Here is a 6,648-nt window from a genome sequence, read left to right as displayed (position 1 = left end):
CTGGCATCACACATCAAATTTTATATGTGCATCTGTCAGACAATATTCTTACTATTTTGTACCATTATCGCATGCTAATCTTTGGTGTTTGATGGAAAAGAGCTACTCACTTGTATCGCCTGATGATGATACAAACGTAAGGCCAAATAAAGTGAAGTACAACAGGCACTGCACGACAAGATTCCTCAAGGCTCCTGCTCAGCAACAGCAAATGTCATAGCATCTACAGTAGATTGTTGTATACAAAAAGAAAACATGTAGCATGCAGGACAGGATCCGGGCAGAAAGCGAAAGCGAGCATCAACCATGGAGTTGATGTGTACCATATTGAGAAAGTGTTGCATTCTTTTACTCAAAAGGTTAAGCTTTCCTCGTGTAATGAGTAATTGTGGTCCTGCTTCATGTGAAAAAGATGGCTATCTTATGAACACAAAAGAGATTGGCCGACCAAAGCCTAAAAACGAGATCTAACGCATCATCATCACATTAGCATCTGATGGTGGCATCAACATCATTAGGTCATATGATCATTCCTTTATATATTTCTAAAAGGACAATGGAAAGCAAGGCTTCATCTAAACTTCATCAAAATTCAAGATTTCCAGTGGTACTGGATTAAAGTTACAGCCAATATAATGTATAAACCTAAAACTTGTATCATAGTACATTTCAATGTAAATAAGTTTCAGTCTGAGGCACACCCTTTATTACCCCAAAGCTGACTCAGATTTAAGAGATAAGATCCATGTCAAGATTGGTATCCAGTATTCCACAGACCGGAGCTACAATTATGGCCACAAGCCCACAACAAGTCCAGTGTCCTGGTCTGATGATAGGTATGGTATGTATGAAGTATGAACACTTGTAAATTTCCATATATGCGTTTTTTTCTTGGGACATTAGACAAGAAGTTGATAGAGAATAATCTTGAGACAAGACAAAAGACATCAACGTTTTGCAATGTACTGTATGATGATAATTTTTGCAGTGGTTCAATTATCTATGTGAACTAGGAGTGCTATGAGAAAATATTTGTTAATAATAAAGCAGAATAATATGGCAAGCTTAAGGTATGTATATATTGTATATAAAAGGATTAATTTCTAGCCTGTCATTGCAATTTGGTACAATGACATAGATGGACCCCACATGTCCTCACACCAAAGGAAAATAAGGAATTGCAATTTCCTTTCAATGGCAAATGAAGACTTGTCTCTAAGGTGGTGTTTGGATCACTAGTCCAAGGACTAAAGTTTAGCCCCTAAACTTTAGTACTGCTGGGCTATTTGATGTATGGGCTAAACTTTAGTCCTCTAATCTACAATGACTGATTTACCCTCATTTAATTATCTATGCATAGCCGTGCATGCGAGCGGCAAGGGGTATGGGATGTCCAGCGCCTACCCCGAGGGAGTTTAGTCCAGTTTAGGGTCTCTTTAGGAGCAAAAGATTTTAGCCTAGTTTTTAGCCATTTGCTCACTTTTAGCCCCCCTTGTTTGGATCCCCATGGCAAAAAAAGATATGGGGCGTCCAGCGCCCGCCCCGAGGGAGTTTAGCCCAGTTTAGGGTCTCTTTAGGAGTAAAAGATTTTAGCCTAATTTTTAGCCATTTGCTCACTTTTAAACACAACCCCCCCCCCCCCCCCGTTTGGATCCCCATGGCAAAAAAAGGGCTAAAAGTGTAGGGCTAAAGTTTTGCCATAGGATCCAAACAGGGCCTAAATACAAGCATTGCCCACAGGACTCCTGTCATCCATTACATGAATCTACAACTTTAATTATCGGTATGGAGATATCATTGTCTTTTTTCCCCTTCCAAGGTTCTAAAAACCTGAGACACGGGGCGTTCAGTTACCCATCTAGTTAGGGGGTGTTTGGATTCAGGGACTAAAGTTTAGTCCGTTTCACATCGGATGTTCGGATGCTAACTAGGAGGACTAAACATAAGCTAATTAAAAAACTAATTGCACAGGAGTAGACTAATTAACGAGATAATTCTATTAAACCTAATCAATCCATCATTAGCACATATTTACTGTAGCACCACGTTATCAAATCATGGACTAATTAGGCTTAATAGATTCGTCTCGCAAATTAGTCTCAATCTGTGCAGTTAGTTTTATAATTAGTCTATATTTAATACTCTAAATTAGTGTTCAAACATCTGATGTGGTAGGGACTAAAATTTGGTCCGTGGAAATAAACACCCCCTTATCATTGTACAATCTAACTGACCCAGTTATTGCTTCGACTATTAAATTATAGTAAAAGTAGTGGAAACGGTTCCTTGTATCACTAGTAGAAATTGGATTTATGCTAGTCCCAGCTAGGAAAGCCTTTTAGTCCCCGTTCGAATATTAAATTATAGTAAAAGTAGTGGAAACGGTTCCTTGTGGCCCTGTTCATTTGTCTTATAATCCGTACTTTTTAGCTTGTCTTTTTAGCCGGAACAGTATTTTTCTCTTACAATAAATCAGCGAATAGTACTTTTCAGCTTATTTTTTTAGCGAAGCGAACAGGACCACAGGTAGAAAATCGATTTCTGCTAGTCCCACTTGCGAAAGCCTTTTAGTCCCGGTTTTCCAATCGGGGCTAGGGATCGAGACTAAAGGGCATGACTCTTTGGTTCAATTTGCTTTGAACCCGGACTAATGTAGACCCTTTAGTATGGGATGGTGTTACCAACAGAGACTAATGGTCCTCTTACACCCAAGAAACTTGGACCCGGGACTAAGGCTCCAATTCTAGCCTAGACTAATGTACTGAACAGAAATTCTGTTCTCAACTAGTGTATATGACCTAGTAGACCTAATCTTTGAAGACCAATTCCTTATATGAAACAATTAGTAAAGGTAGAATCTTCCAAGATTAGAACAACTCAAAAAATTCTAGAGAGGCCAAAAGCAGACAGCCAATGCCTGATCAACAAATAATAGGTCTTCTTTGCAAATATAGGTAGTGGCAGTGGCACCAATCCGATTGCAACATTTTCTTTTCCAAAAAAGCATGCTTTTAGTAAGCATCCTAAAAAAACTACCACTAACAAGATGTTGTTTTGATCAACAATAACTAAGCCCAATCCCTTTACATAGGAATGAAAATAATTTCAGCGCATCAGAGGGGTAAGGCTCGAGTCTAGGAAAACAAAGAAATGGATTCAATACTTCAATCCCTGCCTATATATACAAACAAGCTCTAAGGATGCCCAAGAATATAGTTGTGCATGAACCATTCAGAGAATATATGGATCTGGTAAGTCAGCTTACTTGCTACCTCTAAAGAAAAGCTCAACCCAAGTTCTTCTGTATTTATCTGTCTCATGTCCAGCTAGCCAGTAAATTTAGTATTATTGTTACAAATGAAACCAAGTTATAGATTAAATTGAATTAACAAAAGTTGTACTGTATTCATATCGATAAAAACATCGAGCTATAAAAAATAGATGAGAACTATAAATATCATTATCTAAATAGATAAATCGGGTCATCAGGAGCAGGGTGAGATATGTAAGTAAATAAATAAGCAGTGGTATTATGCTGATGGGGTGCATAATATTATATGTGTCCTGGTCGGTTCGTGCACTCCCACAGGCATCAAAACGTTTCTGACATAAATAACAACATAATTAACAAGTTGGAGTGCAATAACCAATAACCATTCCATCTTAAGAACAAAATCAAAGAAATAAAGATCAAGGATTCTCTCTAATATTAGGTCAAGATGCTCCCAGTTTCATGTTAGTACACTTACCAATGGTATCTTCTGCCTTCTATCGCTAGTAGAAAATCGATTTCTGCTAGTCCCAGTTGGGAAAGCCTTTTAGTCCCAGTTTTCCAACTGGGACTAGGGATCGAGACTAAAGGGCATGACTCTTAGGTCCTGGTTGCTTTGAACCCGGACTAAAGGTCCCTATGAGGCTAAAAAAATAATGACTCCCACCCCTGTCGCCCTGCGCCTCGTGGGATTCGAACCCAAGACCTCATGCATTGCCTCCCCACCTACACAGCACATGTGACTTGAGATGTGATGCTTTCCTTTTGAATTAACTTGTCAGAGTACCTTTAGTCCGAGTTGGTAACACCAACCGGGACTAAAGGATCTACAATAGTCCGGGTTGGTGTTATCAATCGAGACTAAAGGGTCAGGGCTCTTTAGTTTAGGTTGATAACACCAACCCGGACTAATGTAGACCCTTTAGTATGGGATGGTGTTACCAACAGGCACTAATGGTCCTCTTACATCCAAGAAACTTGGACCCGGGACTAAGGCTCCAATTCTAGCCGAGACTAATGTACTGAACATAAATTCTATTCTCTACTAGTGTATATGACCTAGTAGACCTAATCTTTGAAGACCAATTTCTTATGTGAAACAATTAGTAAAGGTAGAATCTTCCAAGATTAGAACAACTAAAAAAACTCTAGAGAGGCCGCAAGCAGACAGCCAATGCCTGATCAACAAATAATAGGTCTTCTTTGCAAATATAGGCGGTGGTAGTGGCACCAATCCTATTGCAAACTTTTCTTCTCCAAAAAAAACATGGTTTTAGTAAGCATCCTAAAAAAACCTACCACTAACAAGATGTTGTTTTGATCAACAATAACTAGGCCCAATCCCTTTACATAGGAATGAAAATAATTTCAGCGCATCAGAGGGGTAAGGCTCGAGTCTAGGAAAACAAAAAAAATGGGTTCAATACTTCAATCCCTGCCTATATATACAAACAAGCTCTAAGGATGCCCAAGAATATAGCTGTGCACGAACCATTCAGAGAATATTACTTGCTACCTTTTCAGAAAAGCTTAACCCAAGTTCTTCTGTATTTATCTATCTCATGTCCAGCTAGCCAGTAAATTTAGTATTATTGTTACAAATGAAACGAAGTTATAGATTAAATTGAATTAACAAAAGTTGTACTGTATTCATATTGATAAAAACATCGAGCTATAAAAAATAGATTAGAACTATAAATATCATTATCTAAATAAATAAATCAGGTCATCAGGAGCAGGGTGAGATATGTAAGTAAATAAATAAACAGTGGTATTATGCTGACGGGGTGCATAATATTATATGTGTCCTGGTCGGTTCGTGCACTCCCACGGGCATTAAAACGTTTCTGACATAAATAACAACATAATTAACATGTTGGAGTGGAATAACCAATAACCATTCCATCTTAAGAACAAAATCAAAGAAATAAAGATCAAGGATTCTCTCTAATATTAGGTCAAGATGCTCCCAGTTTCATGTTAGTACACTTACCAATGGTATCTTCTGCCTTCTATCGCTAGTAGAAAATCGATTTCTGCTAGTCCCAGTTGGGAAAGCCTTTTAGTCCCGGTTTTCCAACTAGGACTAGGGATCGAGACTAAAGGGCATGACTCTTAGGTTTCGGTTGCTTTGAACCCAGACTAAAGGTCCCTACGAGGCTAAAAAAATCATGACTCACACCCCTGCCGCCCTGCGCCTTGTGGGATTCGAACCCAAGACCTCATGCATTGCCTCCCCACCTACACAGCACATGTGACTTGAGACGTGATGCTTTCCTTTTGAATTAACTTGTCAGAGTACCTTTAGTCCGAGTTGGTAACACCAACCAGGACTAAAGGATCTACAATAGTCCGGGTTGGTGTTATCAACCGAGACTAAAGGGCCAGGGCTCTTTAGTTTAGGTTGATAACACCAACCCGGACTAATGTAGACCCTTTAGTATGGGATGGTGTTACCAACAGGGACTAATGGTCCTCTTACACCCAAGAAACTTGGACCCGGGACTAAGGCTCCAATTCTAGCCGAGACTAATGTACTGAACATAAATTCTATTCTCTACTAGTGTATATGACCTAGTAGACCTAATCTTTGAAGACCAATTTCTTATATGAAACAATTAGTAAAGGTAGAATCTTCCAAGATTGGAACAACTAAAAAAACTCTAGGGAGGCCGCAAGCAGACAGCCAATGCCTTATCAACAAATAATAGGTCTTCTTTGCAAATATAGGCGGTGGTAGTGGCACCAATCCTATTGCAACCTTTTCTTTTCCAAAAAAACATGCTTTTAGTAAGCATCCTAAAAAAACCTACCACTAACAAGATGTTGTTTTGATCAACAATAACTAGGCCCAATCCCTTTACATAGGAATGAAAATAATTTCAACGCATCAGAGGGGTAAGGCTCGAGTCTAGGAAAACAAAAAAATTGGTTCAATACTTCAATCCCCGCCTATATATACAAACAAGCTCTAAGGATGCCCAAGAATATAGCTGTGCACGAACCATTCAGAGAATATTACTTGCTACCTTTTCAGAAAAGCTTAACCCAAGTTCTTCTGTATTTATCTGTCTCATGTCCAGCTAGCCAGTAAATTTAGTATTATTGTTACAAATGAAACCAAGTTATAGATTAAATTGAATTAACAAAAGTTGTACTGTATTCATATTGATAAAAACATCGAGCTATAAAAAATAGATCAGAACTATAAATATCATTATCTAAATAAATAAATCAGGTCATCAGGAGCAGGGTGAGATATGTAAGTAAATAAATAAACAGTGGTATTATGCTGACGGGGTGCATAATATTATGTGTCCTAGTCGGTTTGTGCACGCCCACGGGCATCAAAACGTTTCTGACATAAATAACAACAT

The sequence above is a fragment of the Miscanthus floridulus genome, chromosome 11 (genome assembly GCF_019320115.1).
Source record: "Miscanthus floridulus cultivar M001 chromosome 11, ASM1932011v1, whole genome shotgun sequence".
Lineage (NCBI taxonomy): Eukaryota > Viridiplantae > Streptophyta > Magnoliopsida > Poales > Poaceae > Miscanthus > Miscanthus floridulus.
The sequence above is the reverse complement of the archived record's forward strand: the minus strand, read 5'-3'. Positions refer to the sequence as shown.